The sequence below is a fragment of the Gorilla gorilla genome, chromosome 18, assembly GCF_029281585.2.
Source record: "Gorilla gorilla gorilla isolate KB3781 chromosome 18, NHGRI_mGorGor1-v2.1_pri, whole genome shotgun sequence".
Classification (NCBI taxonomy): Eukaryota; Metazoa; Chordata; class Mammalia; order Primates; family Hominidae; genus Gorilla; species Gorilla gorilla.
In genome coordinates, this window is record NC_073242.2 from 113,342,834 (window position 1) to 113,367,535 (window position 24,702).

The following is a 24,702-nucleotide window of genomic DNA, read 5'->3' on the forward strand; positions in this document are numbered from 1 at the left end:
TGTAGTTGTTGGACTCTTAGAAATGGATAAAGTTTAGGTTTGTAATTTTCCAGACAGAGAGATAGTGGCATAAGCATCGTGTGAATTCCCTTCTAATAGGATGTCTTCATCTTTACTATTTTGCATAATAATGTATTGTTTGGCCACAAGAGGGCTTTAGGTACTGGATCTGGAGGCATTGGGTGTCTTTAAGGTGTGAAGGGGTCAAGCAAATGTCTGCCACTCACAGAGTGAGGGAGGTGGAGCCCGAGGTTCTGAACAAAGAACCTCACCAAATGATGGGGAGAGGCTGTGATGAATTTCATGAGGCAGTGATGATGTGAGTCTTGGGCTCTGTAAGTGAGGGTGGATAGAAGAGTAGGTCCCGCCCTTTTTAGGAGTATACTGTGGACTAGAGTCCATCTGTAGACAAAGCTAGGCTAACTTCCTACTGGGCAACGTCTGAGCCCTTTCATCTTTAACCTCAAGAAAGTCACTATTGTTGGTAAAGTGAGGAAGGACATGGAACCTCTGGGGAGAATCTGACCTAAAATGGCTTCATAAAGATTCTCAGCATGAATGCCCTTTTTTACTTGATGAAAATAGGCCCCATAGTGGTTGGGTTATTTGAGCAGAACAATAATGGTAAAGGGAAAATAGTAGTGAGATTTATGGTGTAGGATGGTCAGATGTGGTATGAGTATGACACGGAGCCAGAAGTGCCTGGTCATTCACTGATTTGTCACACTAATGGAGTTAGAATACTCTACCTTGCAAGGCAGAGTAGGAGTAGAGTATCCAGTCATCCTGGTTTGCCCAATTCTGTCCCACTTTTGACACAGAGAGTCTCACACTCCAGGAAACCTCTCAGTTCTAGACAAACAGAGACAGTTGGTCATCCTATTATGAGAGGTTAGAGAGGAAGCACTTTCTGGATGGGTTGAGTCTGATAGGCTCTGTTGTATTTGATTAGACAGCTTTCTATGAGATCAAGGTTTTCAGTACCATCACAGAACCATTTCTGGAGCTGTGTTGAGGAAGAGACGGCAAGGGTTAGAGAAAAGGTTGGGCCGCAACATTGCCTCTGCCATGAAGACTCTTTTTATGTCTGTTTCACACACAGTCAGCCCTTCATATCCACAGGCTCCACATCTGCGGATTCAATGAACTGTGGATCAAAAATATCCTCTGGCCGAGTGTGGTGGCTCACGCCTGTAATCCCAACACTTTGGGAGGCCAAGGCAAACAGATGACTTGAGGCCAGGAGTTCAGTACTAGCCTGGCCAACATAGTGAAACCCCAATTCACTAAAAATAGAAACCTCAGCTAGGAATGTTGGCGGGCACCTGTAATCCCACCTAATCCCAGCTACTCAGGCGGCTGAGGCAGGAGAATTGCTTGATCCCGGGAGGCAGAGGTTGCAGTGAGATCACACCACTGCACTCCAGCCTGGGCAACAGAACAAGGGTCTGTCTAAAATAAAAATAAAAATAGATGTGTTTGTGTGTGTGTGTATATATATATATACATGTATATATATACACATGTGTATATATATATGTATATATATACATGTATATATATACACATGTGTATATATACATGTATATATATACACATGTGTATATATACATGTGTATATATATACATATATACATGTATATATATACATGTGTATATATATACATATATATACATGTATATATATACACACATATATACACATGTATATATACACACACATATATATATACATGTATATATACACACACATATATATACATGTATATATACACACACATATATATACATGTATATATACACACACATATACATATATATACACACACATATATATACATGTATATATATACACACATATATACATGTATATATATACATATATATACCTGTATGTATATATGTGTGTGTATATATATACACACACACAAAATATATGTTTGTGTGTGTGTGTATATATATATACACACACATTCAAAGAAAAAATAATACAAATAAAAACACAGTACAACTATTTTCATAGCATTTACATTGTATTAGGTATTATAAGTAATCTAGAAATAATTTAAAGTGTACAGGAGGATATGTATAGATTACATGCGAATACTATGCCATTTTACATAGGGTATTTTGGTATTTGAGAAAAATCCTGGAATCAGTCCCTCACAGATACCAAGGGACAATTGTGCTAACCTTTTAGATAAAGTTTCATAGACCAGAGACTTCCACAGTGAACACAAGATTGGATACCTTAGGCTAGAGCGATGGGCTTTAGAAAAAAGGTGGACACATGGAATTCATGGATATGAAACAATACATTGTGCAGAAGTAAGGGTGGTCCATGGAGACTGGTTGGAGTGGGGTGGGAGAACCTTTTCTTCATCAGAGTCAAGTCATTCTGGGTTGGCAATATATATACATGAGTGGACTGGAGAGACTGAGGAGGCACAAGTCGAGGAGGAACACATCTTTTATTTTGACTTAATTTTCTTTTTATCCCCTCTCCTTCTGCCCCAGGGTTATTCTCCGTGTGGATCACATTAAGGGAGCGTATAACCTTTCATACCGCCTGACTAGGATGATGGATATGGAAATACACACTTTGGGAGCCCTGTCTGCTTGCCTGTTAAGCCATTGACTGTTATATACTCTTGGGCTTGAAACACCTTCCAGGCTGGAGGGGCCAGTATTGCATTTACTTTTATCCCATTTCTGTTTTCACGGCTACCCAAGAGGAAATAATTTGATTTGGGGCTGCAGGGGGTAGGGTGGAAAAGTGCAGTCGGAAGATAGAGAAAATCAGCAAGAAGATTACTGAAAGGGAAAGAGGGGGAAACCAACCAGCTATATATTTCCTGCAACATGAGTTAATGAAATTCCGTTCCTTCTTACACAGCTGTATTCGGTTTGTTTTACATTGTTTGGTATGTAAAAGGAGTTGGCTTTGCGTTACAGAACTAATTGCTTACTAGATATTACATGGATATCAAAATACTTTATAAATATTAATTAATCTTCACCTAATTCCCTGGCAAGCACAAATAACCAGTGGCGTATTTATTGAATGTGTAAGCAATAATCTGATTCTTAAAGATTTGTTTTCTCTGCTGAAGCTTTCTCATCATTTCCATTTGTCAAAAGGCGTCATCTCCTTTGAGGACCATTTCAGATGGCACTTCCATAACAATTGTTAGGAAAATAGTAATAAAGACGATGTTTAGAGTAACCAACATTACTATGTGCCGAACTTTCTTCCTTTGCCAAGCTCTTGAGTAAACATTTCATAGATATATCTCATTTAATCCTACAGCAGTCCTACAGTAAAAATGTTATTGTTACTACTTTTTTTCCCCCCAGATGAGGGAGCAAAGTTTTTGAGAGCTGAATGGTGGCAGGGCTGGGATCCATAGCCCATTCTGTCCGCGTGTGAAACTTATAATAAAAGCCCCTATCTTGCCCCTTTTCTGATTCACACTACAGGGAGGACACTTGGTACTTATCGATAACTCCATTCATTTATCCATTCAAAAATATGTGTTTGAATGCAAGTACTATTAGAGGTACTGTGCTAGGCTCTGTTATGACATACCTGGTGTTGACTCTTGAGTAGGGATTACAGAGTTGAGCATCTTTTCTCTCCTGAGATTCATCATGGTCCCCATGGGCAGTGAACAGTGTTGTCGTCACACTATGAAATGGGTATAGTGCCTGGCACAATGACCATTTCTTGAACAAATGGGGAGTGATACAGTGAAAGTAAAAAGAGGATCTACAGTGTCATTTGCTTGTGAATGGTGAGGGGTGGGAGTACTTAGAAGATGTAAGGATGTGCTCTCTTCTTTCCTAACACTCATCTTATATGTAATGACATTAATTTGTGTTCTTACCTGCTCAATGTCTTCTCAGCTTGACATGCCATGATGGCATGGACTATGTCTGTTTCTTTTAGCGCTTCATAGCTGTATTGACACATGTTTGTTGAATAGACCAATACCTTGTTTTATGCATAAAAGAAGGCCAGTAAAAATAGTCTTACATGCATATTACCATGACCATGAAAATAATCCCAACCTGGGCATAGCCTGGCTCTTGTCTGAAATGTGTGGTACTTCGATGTGACAAGATATAGAATAAGTCATTGGAAGAAAAACTGTCCTATTACTATATTTTATATGAAAGTGTATCTTGTGTTATAATGGGCCTGGTATAGAGAGGGTGCTTAGCAAATCTTCCGCAGAGCTGAAACTGAGCTGAAGCTATGGCCCCCTTCTCTGCTTGCTCTCCTTTATTGTCTAGAGCACTGCTTCCCAATGCGTGGTCCATGGACCAAGCAGCTTCAGCATCACCTGAGCACTTGTCAGAAATGCAGCACCTAGGCCCCGCACCAGACCTGTTGAATAGGAATCTATATTTTCACAAGATTCCAGGTGATTTGCATACACAGTGGCATTTGAGAAGCATTAATCCAGGGGCTTCTTTGCAGTCAGTGATGGTGATTTGCCAATCATTAGCATTTCAGAAACCCCAGGCTGAAACCATACATTTATCCTTAGCTAGGTCGGTATCAAGTTTCTCTGCTTTCAGCCAGAATCCTAACAATTCAGTTTGGTTGATTATCTAAGAAGCTTCTATTTGATAATTATATATCTTTCATTTTTTTTAAAGTGCTGGGGGTTGGGAGATCCTGGGAAATGACATAACTTTTTCTTAATAAATGCAGTTTGCTTGGAAGACCAAAATCTTTCAAGTAATAAGAAGCATCAAAGGAAACAATTCCAACAATGACACAAAGGATTCCTAACAATAAAGGGGCTGAGGTGAGGACCCCAGCTGTGGACCACACTACCCGAAGAGAACCAACAAGCAAATCAATACCCAACAAAATAACAATAATGTCCAGGTCATTTCACTTATGAGACAGAAGAGGAAGAAAGAAAACAAATTCTCAGATACAAATATTTCTCTGCTCCACATTGTTCCATGGGGCCAGGATTGTGAAGTCAGTCTTCCTAATGATTAATGGAATTTCTCACCTTTTGTTTAAATGACTTGGCCCGTTTGGTTTTTAAATGACATCTAAGGGCAAAACAGACCCAAGACTTTGTGGAATGACTTTCCAGGAAGCAACCATATCTAGGTAAACCCATGCTCACAGGTTCCCTCTGTTAATGGTGAAATTATATCAAGGATGACCTTTTGAAAGAATAAAACTCATTATCACATGGAATGTGATAGCTATAAAAGATCAACACTTGGAAGCCAAAGCAAAGTCCCACATATGATAAATTAATTAGAATAGAAGTTACACAAAACTTCGACCTTCTGTGTGACCCTTATCTTATAATTACCTCTTCTTTAAAAGCAGAATGGAATATTTTATGTATGAAGATGTTACTGTTGACCCTAAATGCATTAAGAGTCAAGGAGACATTTTTCAGATATTGAAAATAAGATTTGATTGAGTGCTTGCAAGTGGCCTAGTGAAATCTCATTAAACCACTGTTTATTTTAATACTTTATAAATGGCAGAATATTAACCATTAATTATGAACATGAAACCAGTTAGAAAATAAGTTTTGCAATATCTAAGCTTGATTTTCAACCTTAATTAATGCATTGTCTTTTTCATAGTTTTCAGTGTTTTAGAGCAAGTAGGTACTTACGACTTAGGTGTGACTTTTCATCTCTTCTTCCTCCTCCTCCTCCTCTCCTTCCTCCTTCTCATCCTCCTTATTGTGTTGCTCTACCAACATGGTTGTAAAAATCTGGATGAAAATAAGAAAATACAGTCTATTAAACATAGTTACAGGCTGTCACTATCCACAGTTATAATTACATTTACAAATCATGTGCAAGATTCCCAGCAAAAAAAAAATGAATCTTAAACATTCTTTTCAACTATTATCACCACAAAACGAAACAAAACAAAATATAGCAACGATATGAAATTGTTTCAGTAACATAGCCATGTTACAGTAAGCTTTTGCATCCGGATCAGTCAGCCTGGTACAAATAACTATATATTCTGAAATGTAAATAGATAGAAAGATAATGACCTTCTTGGGCATCTACTGGGTGACAATCGCTGAAATAGTATCTGAATTTAACTGCACCAAGGAACATAAGCAGATTTTGATTCAGATGACAGCTTCCATTATTTGGCAGCAGATGCTTAAGAGGCTGCTTTGGGAGATTCTGATGTTGGATCCAGCCTACATCATAGAACTGCAGCCATGGATTAGCAATATGTGTTATGTGAGTGAGCTGCAAAAATATGCCACAAAATTCCCATCTTACAGTTATACCTTTTTACCCTGAAAAGAGTCAGTGTGTTGTGGTAACACTCCCAGATGGCAGACAGAAGGAGAGCCAATGTGAGAGACCAGTGAACTCAGACCCGTCTCCCAAGAGCCTTGTCTAATTCATCTAAAAAACAAATGTTTCGGATATTCAGGGTTTTCTGATTTCAAATGTGTTCATACCATGAGTAATTATGTAGCACTGTCTTACTGTGTGCTGAGGACATTAATGTGCTTCTTCTTTCATCCTTCCAATGATCCTGCAAAATAATTCTCACTGACATTTTCATGGAGGTATCCAACTTCAGCTCTTATGGAAAAGAAAGTGCCTCTGTGGAAGTTGCATAGATAGTAAATTGTGGCGTGGGGATTCAAAGCCAGGTTTGCTTGACTTCACAGTCTAAATTCAACCCAGGAACCCAACAGCCTGTTGCTGTGTGATTCTGATCCCCATGAATTCACTATGTTGTCAAATGCTGAGTTTGCAAAGCATGGTCTGAATGCTTCCCTTCTGGACCTCCCTTAACCATTCCAGGGCTTTCCGTTGCTTGTGCAGTTAATGAAGATGGAAAATGATTCCCTTCTCTCCCCCTCTGTTCTTCCATCTGTCCAGGGAATAGCCTAATGTCAACCTAGTGACTTCATGGAATCTGTTTTCAATCTACTGCATCCTTGTCTGGAATTCTCAGGGGACACTTAAGCCAGAACCAGGGTTGAAGGAAGCCCTGGCTCTGTGCAAGTCCACAGTACAGCAGCTACTGGGGAGGGAAAACGGTGTGTGGCTACGGTGAGGGTTTCTTCATGGTTGATGCGATTATAATGTGAAAAGATCGACATGTGAGCCAAGAGCAGATGAATAATAATGCTACTGCATTTTGTATTTAACAAAACACCTTTCTCGAGAAATGTATTACTTACCTTGTGGGTGGGGAATTGTCTCTGAACCCAATCAGGTTAGTCACCGGCCCATGACTATCTCATTTTTAATAAATAATAATTTTCTCAATTCAGCGCTAGCCAGCTCATCTGCTTTCAAAAGATAAGATATGATTGCTTTGTATTTTTTATATTAATAACCCTCAGCATGAGAGGATTAACTCTTGATGCACTGAAGGCAAACTACCGGACCCTGGGAGATCCATTTCTTCTCACCAGATAGGCTGACACATCTTTCAGATGAATTTAAAGGTCATTGCCTTGTGCATGAAAAGCAGGGGCCTGCATTAGATGGCTGAGCTCTAGTCAATTCTTGGTCATTTGTACTGAAACAGAGGCAAGAGAGAGATTTCAAAACCACCACGAGGAGGCCCCTAAACATGCAGGCATTTCTTTCCTTTATCTATCTATTCAAAGAGCATCGATTCAGGGCCAAGAAGGAGATCAGGTTTATGTGACTTAGTCATACAGCCATGAGAAAGTTTCCCTCTCTAAAAAAAAAGAAAAGAAAAAAATAAAGAGGTGCCTTCCATTGGTGAAGCGTAGTCATTAAGAACACAAGCTTTGCAGCCACCCACAGCCCACAGCCACTGTGGGTCGAGTTATACTTTGCCTCTTAGCAGCTGACCAGCTTTGGGTCTGAGCCTGTTTCTTCACAGTGGTCAGCCCCCTTGTCTGCCTGATAAATGTCTGTCTGCTCACACACTTGGCTGCGCAGAAGTGAGCTTGCTGGGTCCATGGGGATATTCACTGGAAATTTTGCACAGTATTATGCTCTGGAAAGGGGTCTGCAAACTCTGATCTGAGGGCCAAATCCAGCCTGCCACTTGTGTGTGGACAACTAGCAGGCTAAAATGGTTTTTACATTTTTAAGTGGTTGCATTTTAAATGCTTATATAATGGCTACATAAAATCCTTAATTTTGCCTCTTGGCCCACAAAACCTAACATATTTACTGCTGGCTCTTTAAGAAAAAGTTTGCTCAGGCCTGCTCTGGAGTCATCAAAGCCACATATATAATTTTAAATTTTCCGATAGCTCTGCTAAAAGAAGTAAAAAGAAACAGGTGATGTTAATTGTAGTGTGTTTTCTTTAACCCAATATATTCAAGTAGTATCACTGCAACGTGTAGGTAATATAGAAATTGCGAATGAAATATTTTACATTCTTTTTTCATACCATGTCTTTAAAATCCAGTGTGCATTTTGCACTTAACAGCACCTCTTAATTTGGACTCACCACATTTCAGGGGTTTTAATAGGCACATGTGACCGGTGGCTGCCGCATTGGACAGTGGCAGCTCTAGAGAGCTGGAACCAATTTATGCTCCTTCTGACATTCACAGGGAATGCTCTGTATAAATCTTGGTCTCTTCTTCCTTTTTAAGGTCACATGGCACCTGGATTTAAACTCCAAAGCTACCCCAATTTTAGCTGGAGGGACCATATTCCAAGTTGCAAATACTGTACCCACCCAGCAAATTTCCTGGGATGTGCTTCCTGGGGAAAGTGAATTCAGTTGCTGTAGCCCTTGATTTGATAAAATGCTCGTCTTTCTGGCCTTACCCTTGCTCAATCATTTGCAATTCCACTGCTGGTTATTTAACACGCCAGGGGCAGTAGGTGCATACAGTCCTATGCTCCCAGCTTATGAGGAAATGCTCTGTCCCTCCACAGGCCTGATCAGCGGCCTCCCTGCTCCTGTTCTCCAGATAGAAGTTTCCCTAGTTTTGCTGGTCTCAACTCATGCACAGGAGGAAGCCAGAAGTGCCCTGCTGTGATGATCAATCCATATGCATGTTTGCCTCCAGCAAACCACGGACATTTAATTCTTGGCCAGAGTCTCATCAGCTCCATCAGTCTATGACAATAAAATGAATATATGTCTTGATCACACCAGGAAGTCTCTGCTACTAACACCCCCAGGAGAAAACAGCTCCAGGCTCTTGAGGCTCCTCATGTAGCAAAGCCTCATCGCTCAGGTCCCGCATGTCAGAATTTGCCATGATTCACTCACAGCATGTGTCATGTGTATCTGGTAGAATGTTTGAAATGCATTCTTCCCATGTGGCTTTTCAGGGCCCTAAGTGTGAATATGAACTTTGCATGTGAAAGATGCTTCATTTTGCATTTTGTTTGTTTGTTTTTGTTTTTTTGAAATGGAGTTTCACTCTTGTTGCCCAGACTGGAGTGCAGTGGCGCCCAGGCTGGAGTGCAGTGGCGCGATCTCGGCTCACTGCAACCTCCACCTCCTGGGTTCAAGCGATTCTCCTGCCTTAGCTTCCCAAGTAGCTGGGATTACAGGTGCCCACCACCACGCCCAGTTATTTTTCTGTATTTTTAGTAGAGACTGGGTTTCACCATGTTAAGCAGGCTGGTCTTGAACTGCTGACCTCAGGTGATCCACCCGCCTTGGCCTCCCAAAGTGCTAGGATTACAGGCATGAGCCACTGTGCCTGGCCAAGACATAATTATTAACATTAACAATGTTCATCTCAGTATACTGCCTAAAATTACATGATATGCCAAAGTGGGTGTATGTATCCCACTTTGAGGAATACTGATGAGAAAGGATGTTAGGCCTACAGAGATCTTCATCTTCAGAAGAGCACAGATAAGTTCCGGGATAATGGAAATGACAGCGTCTTGGCATTTTTCACTGCTGCCTTCAAACAGCAGACATCACAGCCCACGATGATGAGCCTGCTGATGCCGACTTCCTGCATTCTGTGGTACACCTGGGCTCAGCTTAGAAAGGCTCTACCCCAACTCATACTTCATGGGAAGATGAGGCGAATTCATTTCTACCCATAGTCATTCTAATCTGCATTTTCATAACCCACCTTTCCATTCTCCAAGTGTGACTTTCATTTTTAGGACAGAGTTATTCAGTCAGTGAATATGCAGTCCCTTTAAAGGGATATTTATCACCCTTGAAGAATCTTGTTGCCAAATCTTAATAGTCTTTCTTATAACAAAGGCTCAAATTCACTATCAAGATTAAGAGGTGGAGCTTGAATGAGCTTTGCTGGAGCATCTCATGATAAAATAGATTAAAGTCTTAAAATGGGCAACCCATCGAGGTGGAAGTCAAACAAACATGCAAAAGCGTCCCTGTATTTTCCGCAGGCAGTTTGGGCACTGTGGGTGAGCCCAGAGGGTGAATGGTGGGAAGTGGGAGTTAGGCCATGTGGATTTTCCCTCAGGCTCAGCGGGGTGACCTCCCATGAGAAGCTGAAACTATCTTAATCTTAATTACTTTATCTGTAAAATAGTGGTGGTGAGGATGGGGAGAGTTTGCCTACCTCAGAGGCTTGTGGTGAGGATTACGGGGAAAAGTCCATGTAAAGTGCTCCCCCCTGGTTTCTGGCACAGAACAAATGAATGAAATTCAGATCCATCACTTATGTCAGAGGTCCTCAAGAAAACCCCCAGGTTCCTTGATCCCCTAGTCCTAGGAAGACCTAGAGGTCCCCAAGGCCACCCCCAGCTTCCTTGATCCCCAAGGAGGACTCATGGTTCAGATTTATTATGGTGAAAATATACAAAGTGAAATCAGCAAAGGGCAAAGGCCTATGAGCGAAGTCTGGAGGAAATGAGTTACAAGATTTCCACAATCCCCTCCCAATGCAGTCACACAGGATGTGCTTAACTCCCCCAAGCAACATATGGTGACACCGTGTGTGAAATGGTTTCTATGAGGAAAGCTCACTGGAGACTCAGTGCCCGAGTTTTTACTGGAAGCTCATCGAGCTGGTCACATAGGCAGCCTCTGCCTGATAATAGCAACATTCCTGACTCCCGGAAGAAAAGCAAGAGTTCAGCATAAACCGAATAATTCATACAAACATTAGGCACTTGGAGCCACTCTTACCAGTTATGGGCGTGGGAATACTCTCCAAACCCAAGTTCCCAGATGCCAGCCAAGGGCCAACCTTTCAAGCAGGCCTTTCCAACATTGCAGTCTGCAATCTGCTTCGTAGCTCTTTTCTGCCCAGGACGAGAGGTCATAAGGCCCCTACTAACTCTCTGGCTTCATCCCCAGTACTACCCGTTAACCAACCTGACATTCCTCCCATCACCCCGCAGATCCTGGCCCCAAAGCCTTACCTTGGTGCTAGCAGCTGCCTCTGTTTTGAAAGCTCTTCCCCTGAGTTCTCCATGACCAAGTCCTCACCCTTTTCATTGCAGATGCTTGCGTGTTCCCATCACTGAGTTCTAATTTCTCTAATGGAATTATCATTCTAAAGTTATCCTTTGTCCTTCTTTTATTCTTGTTCATGGGTATCTCCACTAGAAGGAGGATATATTTTTCTGGCGGAAGAACATGCCCGTCCCATTTACTGTGTTATCACTAGTGTCCACTATAGGGATGGACAGGTGGTAGGTGTTCAATATTTGCCTCATGGATATTGGGAATTACTATATGTATTTTCCTGTGTCCCAAAGAACAAATGAAGCCCCCATATCCTTCCTGTTTATTGACTTAAAGTAGTGTCTTTGAATGTTGAAAAAAGTTTTTAGAAAATATTGAACTTACAGAGAAATTCACCAAAGTAATAGTAATATCATGAAGATGCTCATTGCTTCTGCGCTTTCCAAATCTCATCTTTCCTCAATTGTGCCTTCTCTGCATGAGCCTAATTTAAAAAAAACCTGGTTCACAGAGGGCTGCTTAATAAGTTGATGGTTTTGTTTATACTCAAAGTCATTGTGGGGACCTCTGTTTTCACCTTTTTGGCCTAGGTTGTCCCAGTACTTCTCTCATTCTGTGATTGATGTCATAGGTGACAAGTGTGATGGGTCACTTCACTGGCCTCTCCAGGCGGTTCATTCTTTAGCTGACTTCACCTTGCTCTGGCCTTATATAAAGGTCCCTGCCCTCTGGCTTTCAGTGGGTTCAGCCCACAAGTCTGCAAACTTTCCCAAAGGGCCAGATAATAAATTTTCAGACTTTGCAGGCCATCTAGTCTCTGGGCAGCTACACTACTCTACTCTGCCATTGTAGCATGAAAGCAGACATACACAATCGGTAAACCAATGAGCATGGTCGTGTTCCAATAAAACTTTATTTACAAAAACTGACAATGGGCTAAGATGTGGCCCGTGGGCTTTGATTTGCCAATCAATGGTTTAGCCAGTGGAGGATTGGGACAAGAACTCAGAGGGAGAGAGGAGAATAAATCTCTGCAGGCTGCTGTGTCCTTCCATTGGGGGTTACATTTCTTCTCAGGGAGCCCCCTCCATGTGGCTGCATCTTTTGGGTCTGGAAATTGTTTACTCCCCTGGCCCTCTAGGCTTAGATGTGGGAAAGGTGCCCCATTATTACTGGCATGTTGCTTTATGCTGTGGGCCCCTTTTCCTTGACTCTGACTGTACTTTTGCTGGTTCCTGCGTCCATCTCTTGTCACATAGCTCAATTTGCGTGTGCCATCAGTTTCCTGCTGGGATTAAGATACCTGGCAGTGCAGAGTTTCCTGGGATATGGGACCTCTAAAACCGAAACCTAGACAGTCCCAGTAAATCAGGATGATTAATCTTCCTAACTAGAACCCATCCCTGTCTCCTCCCTTGGCCCTGCTCCAATTACCTTCATTCTGGTCCTCAGTACCCCCAACTTGGATAACGGCTTTGCTGGCCAATGAATAAATACAGTGGCCAGATGGGGTCCGTGGCCATCGCCATGTGCGCCTCTCTGCTAGAGCTTATTTGCCCTTGGAACAAAGTTTGTAGCTGATGTTTGACAAGCCAAGGAGACTCTAGTGTAGTCCCCCAGCCTACTGTAGAGGCTCTTCACGTTATCATATTTTACACTGCATAATTTTTGAAGATGATCCCTTTTCTTCCAAATTCTAGTACAGGAGAGGTATGCTATTTTTCCATAAGAAAAATCAGGCTTACTTTGAAAGAGCAGTAGGATTAGCAGACACTTTGAAATATTACATTAATCCAGCTTGGGTTGAAAATATCCAAAGGACTGACTCATGAAATTTCAGGTAATTGAACTTCTGGACTCAAACAGACATGAGAAGAAAAAGTTATGTTCCTTCAAACTATTTCAGCTCAGATGATTTTTTCCTTTTTAGTTCAAAACCTGACAAAGGTTTGCTTGATGAGAAGAAGAGACCACCTTCCCCACAATGAAAGTTAACGCTATAATGATAATAGGAGGGCTTATGACTGAATCTGTATTCAGATACACCAATTTTGTTTGCTTTCAGTGGCAAGCAGGTTTAGGAGGTTAGAGAAGAGGGTGATGTTTTGATACTGTGGTGAAGCCGAGGAGGGCGATGTCCTTAGTCTGAGGAGACCAACATGAAGCCACCTTTATCACCCTAAAATGTCTCTGCCTTCAAACAAGTGGGCTAAAGAGGGAGGGCCTGATGCTCTGAAAAGGAAAAAAAAAATAACTTGGCCGGGTGCGGTGGCTCACACCTGTAATCCCAGCACTTTGGGAGGCCAAGGTGGGCAGATCATTTGAGGTCAGGAGTTTGAGACCAGCCTGACAAATATGGTGAAACCTCGTCTGTACTAAAAACACGAAAGAAATAGCCAGGTATGGTGGCACGTGCCTGTAACCCCAGCTACTTGGGAGGCTGAGGCAGGAGAATCGCTTAAACTCGGGAGGCGGAGGTTGCAGTGAGCTGAGACCACTCCACTGCACTGCAGCCTGGGTGATGGAGTGAGAATCCATCTCAAAAGAAAAAAAAAAAGAAAAAAACTTGCATAATGGAGCAGGCTAATTCAGGTTCCCAGGATCTAGATGACAGTAAATATGGAAGCTGCTTTAAGGAGATATTAGAGACATTTTAATGGTGGTGGCAGTTTCATTGTAACACAAATGACTTCTCTGCAGCTGTTCAAGGAAGACTCTTTTCCTATGAGTGTTGGTAGATGAAGAGTGGAAACTCAGGTGCTTGGCAAGGTCAGAAAGTTAGTGTCAATGAGTGAGGAGGCTTGCGTATAAGAAAAGTCTATATGAAGACATAAGTACAAACCAAAAATCACTTTTAGTTGAGTATAAGGCAAACAGCAGTGCAAGTGTGATGACAGAAGGCAAATGGTACTTGCTGGGGACACATGGGATGCATGCCCTATGGACATCTAGAAATGAGGCCTGTCCATCAGGAGGTCATCTTTACCATCCACGGAGTGTTGCCCTGTTTGACTCCAAGCTCAAAGCTGTCCCAAATCCAGACGCTCGGTGAAAATCCTTGATATTTCAATGGCAGCCTCTACAAGCTAAAGGCCATCTAGCGGATACAGTGGCCATATGGGACCTGCCGGCCATGATTTTTTGCAGCCTCTCTGTTAGTGCTTGCTTGCCCTTGGAACAAAGCCTGTGGCTGGTGTTTAACTATCATGGGAGATACTAGTGTGGCTGAAAAGTCTGTGTTCTGAACAGTACTATGGCACTATAGACAAACTTTCAAGGTCAAATTGATTATCCTGTAGTTTAGCAAAGCAGCAGCTCCCTAATTATGTCAGGAGGCAGGATTATCTCTGATCATTTGAGCTAGGACTCCAGATAAAACATCAAAAGCAATATTTAAATAACACACAGCCATGGTTAAGGATTCATTGCATTTTCTCTTACTATAAAACCAAAATTGTGGTGGCCCATTTTGTTCCATTACTGGAAGGGTTTTCCAGGATGTTTTAACTCATACATAGTATAACCCTTTCCCTTATTACAAAATTTCACTCTGGGAAAGAGCAAAGCTGTACTTTGTGGTACAGTGTTATGATGGTTTATGTTCATGAAGGTCCTACAAAAATTCAGAAGCATTCTTAATCCAAGTGATCTGGAAATAGGAACTGGAATACCTACTATGCTGGAGCTGCTTAACCCATGAAAGATGGTTGTACACAGCTCTTCACAACTCCGTATTCAGTGATTTCATATTAGTAGCTTGAAATTAGCCATGATGGGAGCATTTATGCCCTGGACATTGTCAAAACTCACAAATCAAGTCATTTATTTCTTGGGGAGCTGGTCATTAAACACTCACTAGGATCCCCTTGGGTACCCCTCACTGCTAGAAGAATTCCCTCCCTCCCTGTATTTCTCCCTTGAAATCTGAGCCAGTCTTGCATTCTACTTATATATATATATATACACACACACACATATATATACACATATATGTATACACACACACACACATATATATGTGTGTGTGTGTGTGTGTGTGTGTGTGATGGAGTTTTGCTCTTGTTGCCCAGGTTGGAGTGCAGTGGCGTGATTTCAGCTCACTGCAACCTCCACCTCCTGGGTTCAAGCAATTTTCCTGCCTCAGCCTCCTAAGTAGCTGAGATCACAGGTGCACACCACTATGTCCAGCTAATTTTTTGTATTTTTAGTAGAGACGGGGTTTTATCATGTTGGCTGGGGTGTAGTGGGGTGGTCTCAGCTCACTGCAACCTACGCCTCCCGAGTTTAAGTGATTTTCCTGACCTCGGGTGATCCACTCACCTTGGCTTCCCAAAGTGCAGGGATTACAGGTGTGAGCCACCATACCTGGTGTAGATATTATATTATTATCTTGCATGCTACTCTACAAATGTAAAACAGAAGAAAACTTGCATATTAAGTTAAATTACTTTTTAATTCCTATCTTCTCAAAAATTCTTGCCTTTTAAAAAGTTGTTATCAAAGACAAGGAATTTTTTAATCATCAGGGTAGCTCAATCTTGAGACATCTGAGTCCTTCTGAGTAGTAACCAGTAGCTGCACCAAAGAGACAGTTCAAGGACTACAAATGATGGTAGTCCTTGAATTTCAAGTCCTTGGGAGTTCAAGGCCTATCCTCATTTGTAGTTCTTCACACTGTACCACTCTTTATTTGTTTAAAATATGAGTGCACAGGTAAAAATCAGCTAAATGGGAGTTGTCCAGAACAGTGCTTTCTCCAGTGACCTTACTCACCCCTCCATGAGGACTCAGTTAATTCTAATCTCTATTTTGCTGTTTCTATGAGGTCAGAAGTCCCCAACTTTTTGGCACTAGGACTGGTTTCATGGAAGACAATTTTCCCTTGTACCAGGGACATGGGGGAGGGGAGGATTTGGGGATGATTCAAGCACATTACATTTATCGTACATTTTATTTCTATTATTATTACCTTATATAATGAAATAGTTATACAAGTCACCAGAGTGCAGAATCAGTGGGAGCCCTGAGCTTGTTTTCCTGCAACTAGACAGTCTCATCTAGGGTGATGGGAGACAGTGACAGATCATCAGGCATTAGATTTTCTGAAGGAGCATGCAACCTAGATCCGTTACATGTGCGGTTCACGAAGCTCCTATAAGACTCTAATGTTATTGCTGGTCTAACAGAGGTGGAGCTCAGGTGGTAATGCAAGTGCTGGGGAGCAGCTATAAATACAGACGCAGCCCCACTCATGGGCCCGCCACTCACCTCTTGCTGTGTGGTCCAGTTCCTAAAAGGCTGCAGATGGATACCCATCCATGGCCTGGGGGTTGGGCATCCTTGTATTAGATTACTAACTCCACCCTTAAACTTTTTAAGTTGTGTTTTCAAAGAAGGTATCAGCATGTCAGTCTTTCCTATAATGTTCTGTGTTTCTTGAAGATAGGGACCTTGCCTTTTTGTGTATATTGACAATTTGTGTATATTGTCTTGGCACTGACACACAGTAGGCAGTCAGTAGATGTTACTTCCATCAATGCATGAGTCCTTCAGAATACATCCAGTTGGCATTCAGTGAGCAATTGTTCAAATTCCTTTTAATTCAGGATGGTCAAATGTTTGTATGAACGTTTGGGGAAACATCTTAACTGTCTACCAGGCAGTTAGATTTTAAAGAAAAGATGCGTATTCATATACTCCGACCCAGGGGAAGATATGTGGCATTCTGCTTAACATAATCAGTTCCTTGCTTTCCACACCAATTTGTGCTTGATTTGTTTCTTTTCTTCTAGAACTTTTCAGAGTGAGAATCTTTAGCAGAAAAAAAAACAGCTTAGCAAGATAGACATTTTAGTTCAATAGAAGAATTTTTCTGGTGTGAAAAAGTAAATTACAAAAAGGACTTTGCTTTTGAAAGATAATTAATAAAAACCTTCCCATGTGATGACAAATCTGACATCTTGTCTAATGTCTGGCAGAGAAGAAAGTGTTGAGAGCTGCACAGTTGGAATAAAATGTTCCACTTCACAGCAAGGCCGGGTAGGATCTGATAATTATTTCTAGGCAACAAAAGTTCATAGTCTAATTGTTAAATTGACACAACACCAGGCCTGGCTATATGACTATTCACCATCAGTGAGGTCTTCGTTTAGGCTTTCCTGATTTCACAGGTAAATATTGCCAGGAATGTGGGTGATCGTGGAATGACTCCCTTGTGGATATTTTGGACTACAGCTGTACTTATGGAACTTTCCCTTCCCTCTTATAAGCTTCTCATGGGCTGTGGTAGGCTGAGTAACGGTCCCGTAATAAGTCCACATCCTAATTTTCAGAATGTGTGAAGGTTACCTGTATGACCCAGATGAGCATGATGTAATCACAAGCTTATAGAAGGCAAGTAGGAGGAGCCAGAGTTAGAAACAGAAGACGGTGTGATGAAGGAAGAGAGACAGAGAAAAACAGATGAGAAGAGGCCATGCTGGTGGCTTGAAAGAAGAAGGAGGCTGTGAACTAAAGGATGTAGATGACCTAGCTGGAGAAAACACATTCTCCTGAAGGAGTTCAGCCCTGTGGCTTCAGACTTTAGAACTATAAGGTAATAAAACTCTGGGAGGCTGAGTCGGGCAGATCAGAAGGTCAGGAGATCAAGACCATCCTGGCTAACACGGTGAAACCGCCTCTCTACTAAAAATACAAAAAAATAGCCTGGCGTGATGGCGGGCGCCTGTAGTCCCAGCTACTCGGGAGGCTGAGGCAGGAGAATGGCGTGAACCCGGGAGGCGGTGTTTGCAGTGAGCCGAGATCGCGCCACTGCACTCCAGCCTGGGCGACAGAGCAAGACTCCGTCTCAGGAAAAAAAAAAAAAAAAAAAAAACAACTGTAAGGTAATAAAGTTTTTTTTTTGTTTTTTGTTTTTTGTTTTTTTTTTTTTTGAGACGGAGTCTCGCTCTGTCGCCCAGGCTGGAGTGCAGTGGCGCGATCTTGGCTCACTGTAAGCTCCGCCTCCCGGGTTCATGCCATTCTCCTGCCTCAGCCTCCCGAGTAGCTGGGACTACAGGCACTCGCCACCACGCCCTGGTAATTTTTTTTTTTTTTTTTTGTATTTTTAGTAGAGATGGAATTTCACCGCGTTAGCCAGAATGGTCTCGATCTCCTGACTTTGTGATCCGCCTGTCTCAGCCCCCCAAAGCGCTGGGATTACAGGCGTGAGCCACCGCGCCCGGCCAATAAAGTATTTTTAAGCCTCTCAGATTTTAGAACTTTGTTACGGCAGCAATATGAAATGGATACACGGGGGCATGTTTTCCTGAAATCGGAGGCTGACATGAGAACCAGGTACAGGTAGTTTTCTTTGGGAGGTGATCCAGGAAGCAGGAGTAAGGAAGGATGAGAAGGCAGGAAAGGAGAGAGAACCAATGTATTAAGGAATCCTTGAGCTCACTGCTGTAGACAGCCAGGGGCCAGTGCACAGGGACCTCGAGAGGCACAGGGAAGGATTCTCAGACGTGTCTGTCTGCAGGAAGGCAGGTGGGAGCATTCAGCCAGCTGTCATTTCCAATGCACTGAGGGCTGTCCACGGGAGCATTAACTCCCCCTCCTTTCCCATCTCTGCTTTTCCTCACATTAGCCAAGCTCCTGCAGTGTAGGAGAAAGAGCCAAAGCAGAATGCAAAGAGACTGAGGGCACTCTAAGGGGCAAGCCTGACTTCTTTAGAAACTCATTGCAGCAGCAACTGAAATCAGAGGTTGGCTGAGGTATTGGCCGCAGTCACCAGCAGCATCCTCTATTGGGCTGAACCCTCAGATTCCAGACCTATTCATTTACTAAGTTTCCCATCTTTTGTCTCTGTGGATTCAAGGTTTCTTGGTGTAGACCAGACAAGGTTCCCAGTGTCTGCCACATGGTAGACATTCATTATTTTCTCAGTTGAACTCCCTGAGGCTACTGAGGCCCACCCAAGAGTACCTCATATAGGGGCTCCTTTGTTTGACTTAAGGGAAGCAGGTATTATTTGGCATTCGATATCACTAATTTAATTACAAAAAATTCATAAATAGATGCAAATACCACCAACCCTGAGCAGGCACATCCTCTGGTTTCTCAAGGGCCAGTCAGCAAGCCAGGCATTCCCAGTGCAGTAACTTAAATTCTTACAAAACTGTATTTTTCCTTTTAAGTTTTCCAAGTGAGCCCAGTGGCTTAATCCTGGAATCTTAATAGTAAACAGTTAATTCCATTTAGACAAAAATTGTGATTTCATTGAGTGAATTGTTCTTGGCTCTGTTTTATCCAAACTGAAGGAGGGCATGCATCAATCCTATTTTGAGACAAAACACCTTCAAATAATCTGGAAAACAACCCAGAGTTTATTTCTGCCAAATGGCTCCCTGTTTCTTGAAGTGGCGTGCTATGGTGTTTGCATTGACCAAACTTCTGCGTGGAACCTTTGTTCTTAGAGGTTGTCATGTGAAAAGTTTCAATCATCTTTCTAATATGTCCTTTGTGACATGGTCCCAGTCCTTATTTTCATCCAAAGAGCATGTTGTTCCTTCTTCTTTATTTCCACAATACTTTATACATACCCTCTATATTAATATACCTATAATATTAATGTATACTTATTATATAAGAAATATATATCAGCTATCAATATAAATAATAACTAGCGCATAACACCTACTGTGAGCCAGTTTCTGTCCTGAAACATTTGATTTGTGTTGACTCATTGACTCCTACAACCAATGGGAGTAGACACAATTATTAGTTGTGTTTTGCAAATGAGGAAACTAAGGCAAAGAGAATTTCAGTAACTTGCTCAGGGTCACATAGAAACTAACTGGAAAAATTGAGATTTGGACCCAGTTAGTCTAGCTTGGGAATCTTTACTCTGAGCTACTTTTTAACTGATTCTCAATGTGTAGACACATAGGTTGTAGTTTATTATATGTCCATGTGTCTGTCTTTTCTTCTAGATAATAAGTTTTTAAGGGTTTTATTCAGTTTTCCACCTCTAGTATCTAGGCCAGAGCCTGGCAGATAATAGAAATGTTAAATTTTCACTAAGAAAATCAATTTTAAAATGAACCTGATGATGCTGTCATAATGGCAGATCAAAATGTCCCATAACTTGAAAGAGGCAATTACTAAAACAATAGCAAAAAATAAAATAAAACAAAACAAAATAAAAAATGAGAGACAATGCTTATTTATGCAGAGGAGAGGAGCACTTAGGACAGTCATTGCCACATCCTGACTCTGACAGCCTTGTCAAAGCATTCCAAAGCCATGACCTTCCCTTATTCTTCCTTCCTTCCCCACCTCGCCTTCAAATTCCCTCTCCTATTCCTTTCTAACTCCTCTATTTTGCCCTCTTCATTGGTTTTCCCAAATTATATTTACATGTTAAAATACCAAGTAAAGGGAACCCATATTTTCTGAGTGTCTATTGTGGGGCCAGGCTATAGTAGACTGCATTAGTTCCCAATGGCTGCTGTAACAAATGACCACAAATTTAGCAATTTAAAACGAACATAGTATTGTACAGTTTTGAATGTCAGAAGTTCAAAATGGGCTTCACTGCACTAAAATCAAGGTGTTGGCAGCGATGCATTCCTTTCTGGAGTCTCACGCGGAGAATTCCCTTTATGCCATCTCCAGTTTCTAGGGGCTACCCACATTCCTTGGCTCCTGGCCTCTTCCTCCATCTTCAAAGTCAGCAAGATGAGGCTGAGTTCATCTCATAGCATATCACTCTGCCCTCACCTTCATCATCACATCTCTTTCTCTTATCCTTTCTTCCATTTTCAAAGATACTTGTGATTACGTTGGGTTTATGTGATTACCTAATCCAGGATAAGCATGCTGTTTTAATGTTAGCTGATTCCCAACCTTAATTACCCTTTGCCATGTAATCTAACATATTCACAGGTCCTGGGGAGTAGGGTGAGGACATCTTTAGGGGACTACTGTCTATTCTGTTTGCGTTATCTCATTAAAGCTTCCCAGTGACCGTTTCTCTAGCAAAGAGCATGTGAAGGCCATTCACTCTGAATTGATTTGCCAAAAGCCAGAGAAATCACCACACAGCCGGAGTTTGGACTTAGGTTAGTTTTGGCTTTTTGCCCCATGCTTTTCCTTGTTTTATTGTTTTCTTGTGCTTCACTTTTTTTTTTTTTGTACTTCACAGATACTGTATGTTTTACAAATTAAAGATTTGTGGTGTTGAAGTCAAAATAAAAATGTAGAGATGAATCTCTAAATTTAGCATTTCATTTGGGAAGAAAGACTTGCAATTTGGGGCATTTATGCAGATTAGATACTCTTTGGTATGTTCAAAGAACAAAGAGAAAGTTGGAGGTTTTGTAACAATGAAAAATGTTATGTATTGCTCTTTGAGAAAGTTCATTGACACTAGTAAGGTTCTGGGAAGCTGGCAAGCTTCAGCTGCTGAGTGGCATCAGTGAGAAAATTAGTCCTGGAGTTGCAGCAAATTATCTTGAAGCTATAGATAAAACTGGGTTCAGGTTACAGCAGCCAGGCTTGCCCAGAATTACATTGTTGGAGCAATGCTTTGTGTCCCTAGTGTGTTTTTGCCTGGCTTCTTGGCTTTGCTTTAGTTGGGTATGACAAGAATAACCCAATTTGTAGGATCGACTTTCACCTTGACAACTCTGCATTGAGCAAGTTTATGGGTGCTGTTTTTCCAACAGTATGTGATCACTTTGTGTCTCTGTCTCGTGTTTTGATAATTCTCCCGGTTTCTTTCCTTTTTTTAAGTTATTACTTTGTCTATTTTGCTGATCTCTGATCAGTGACCTTTGATGTTACTATTGTGATTTTTTTTTTGGTGGGGGGAGGCACCACAAACTGTGCCCATATAAGATGCCAAACTTAATTGATAAGTGCGTGTTCTGACTGTTCCACCAACTGGCCCTTTACTCATCTGTCTCCTTCTCCTCCAAACATCCTATTTCCTCAAACACAGCAATATTGAAGTTAGGCCACTGAATAAGCCTATAATAAAGTACTTTCTTTGCCTCTAAGTGTTCAAGAGAAAGGAGGAGTTACATGTCTCTCTCTTTAAATCAAACCTAGAAATGATTAAGCTAAGTGAGGAAGGCATGTCAAAAGCTGAGATAGGCTGAAAGCTAGGTTTCTTGTGCCAAACAGTAAAGTTGTGAATGCAAAGGAAAAGTTCTTGAAGGAAACTAAAGGTGCTACTCCACTGAACATATGAATGATAAGAAAGTAAGACAGCCTTATTGCTGACATGGAGACAGTTTTAGTGGTCTGAATAGATGATCAAACCAGCCGCAACGTTCCCTCAAACCAAAGCCTAATCCTGAGCAAGGCCTTAACTCTTTTCAATTCTCTGAAGGCTGAGAGGTGAAGAAGCTGCAGGAGAAAAGTTGGAAGCTAGCAGAGGTTAGTGTGTGACGTTTAAGGAAAGAAACCATCCCTGTAACATAAAAGTGTCAGGTGAAGGCTGGGCACAGTGGCTCACACCTGTGATTCCAGCACTTTCGGAGCCCAAAGCAGGTGGATCACGAGGTCAGGAGAGCAACATCATCCTGGCCAAAATGGTGAAGCCCTGTCTCTACTAAAAATACAAAAATTAGCTGGGTGTGGTGGCGCGTACCTGTAATACCAGCTACTCGGGAGGCCAAGGCAGGAGAATCGCTTGAACCAGGGAGTAGGAGGTTTCAGTGAGCTGAGATCACACCACTGCACTCCAGCCTGGTGACAGAGTGAGACTCTGTCTCAAAAAAATAAATAAATAAAATAAAGTGTGAGGTGAAGCAGGAAGTGCTGATATAGAAGCTGCAGCAAGTCATCCAGAAGATCTAGCTAAGATCATTGATGAAGGTGGATACATTAAATAATACATTTTCTACGTGGTTAAAACATTCTTATACTGGATGAAGATCCCATCTAGGACTTTCATAGCTAGAGAGAAGAAGTAAAGGACAAGCAAACTCTTTTGTCTGGGACTAATGCAACTGGTGACTTTAAGTTGAAGCCAATGCTTATTCACCATTGCAAACATCTTAGGGCCCTTAAGAATTATGCTGAATCTACTCTGCCTGTGCTCTACAAAAGGAACAACAAAGCCTGGATGACAGTACATCTGTTTACTACATGGTTTATTCAATATTTTAAGCCCACTATTGAGAACTGCTGCTCAGAAAACTATATTCCCTTCAAATCTTACTGTTCATTGACAATGTACCTGGACATCCAAAAGTTTTAATGGAGGTATATAAGGAGATTAATGTTGTTTTCACACCTGCTAATATAATTTCCATTTTTCAGCCCATGAATCAAGAAGAAATATTGACTTTCAAGTCTTATTGTTAAAGAAATACATTTTGTAAAGCTACAGCTTCTAAAGATTGTGATTCCTCTGATGGATCAGGACAAAATGAGTCAAAAACCTACTGAAAAGGATTCAGCATTCTAGATGCCCACTAAGAACATTTGTGATTCATGGGGGCTGGTTAAAATGTCAAAAGTAACAGGAGTTTAGAAGACGTTGATTTCAATCCTCATGGATGATTTTGAGAGGTTCAGGACTTCAGTGGAGGAAGGAAGTGCAGATGTGGTCAAAATAGCAAGAGAACTAGAATTAGAAGTAGAGCTTGAATATGTGTGTGAATTGCTGCAAGCTCATGATAAAAATGTGAATGGATGAGGAGCTGCTTCTTATGGATGAGCTACGAAAGTGGTTTCTTGAGATGGAATCTAATCCTGGTGAAGATGCTGTGAACATTGTTGAAAAGACAATAAAGGATTTAGAATCATACCTAAACTTAGCTGATAAAGCAGCAGCAGGGTTTGAGAGGACTGCTTTCAATTTTGAAAAAAGTTCTTGTGTGGGTTAGATGCTACCAAATAGCATCACATGCTATAGAGAAATCATTCATGAAAGGAAGAGTCGATAGATTGGCAAACCTCATTGTTTTCTTATTTTAAGAAATTGCCACAGCCTCCCCAACCTTCGCAACCACCACCCTGATCACTCAGCAGCCAGCAAAATGGAGGCAAGACCCTCACCAGCAAAAAGACAACCACTTGTTGAAGGCTCAGAGATCATTAGCATTTTTTAGTAAAAACGTATTTTTAAATTAAGGTATGTACATTGTTTTTAGAAATAATGCTATTGCATACTTAATAGGCTACATTATAGTATAAACGTAACTTTTATATGCACTGGGAAGCCAAAAAGTTCATGTGACTCACTTTATTGCAATATTTGTTTTATTGATATGGTCTGGAACCAAACCTGCAGTATCTCCGAGGGATGCCTGTACAT

The 24,702-nt window shown here is 41.5% G+C and overlaps 1 protein-coding gene and 1 long non-coding RNA gene across 4 annotated transcripts in view; both read left to right on the top strand.

Annotated features, from left to right (window-relative positions):
- Nucleotides 1-2,903, top strand: part of LOC109023685 (uncharacterized) — a 57,766-nt gene extending 54,863 nt beyond the window's left edge. The window contains exon 3 of the long non-coding RNA XR_002003149.4: nucleotides 2,518-2,903. This is a non-coding gene — a long non-coding RNA (uncharacterized lncRNA). The remainder of the gene's footprint in view (nucleotides 1-2,517) is intronic.
- Nucleotides 1-24,702, top strand: part of CDH13 (cadherin 13) — a 1,164,256-nt gene that overhangs the window by 201,522 nt on the left and 938,032 nt on the right. The gene's annotated exons all lie outside the window — the stretch shown is intronic.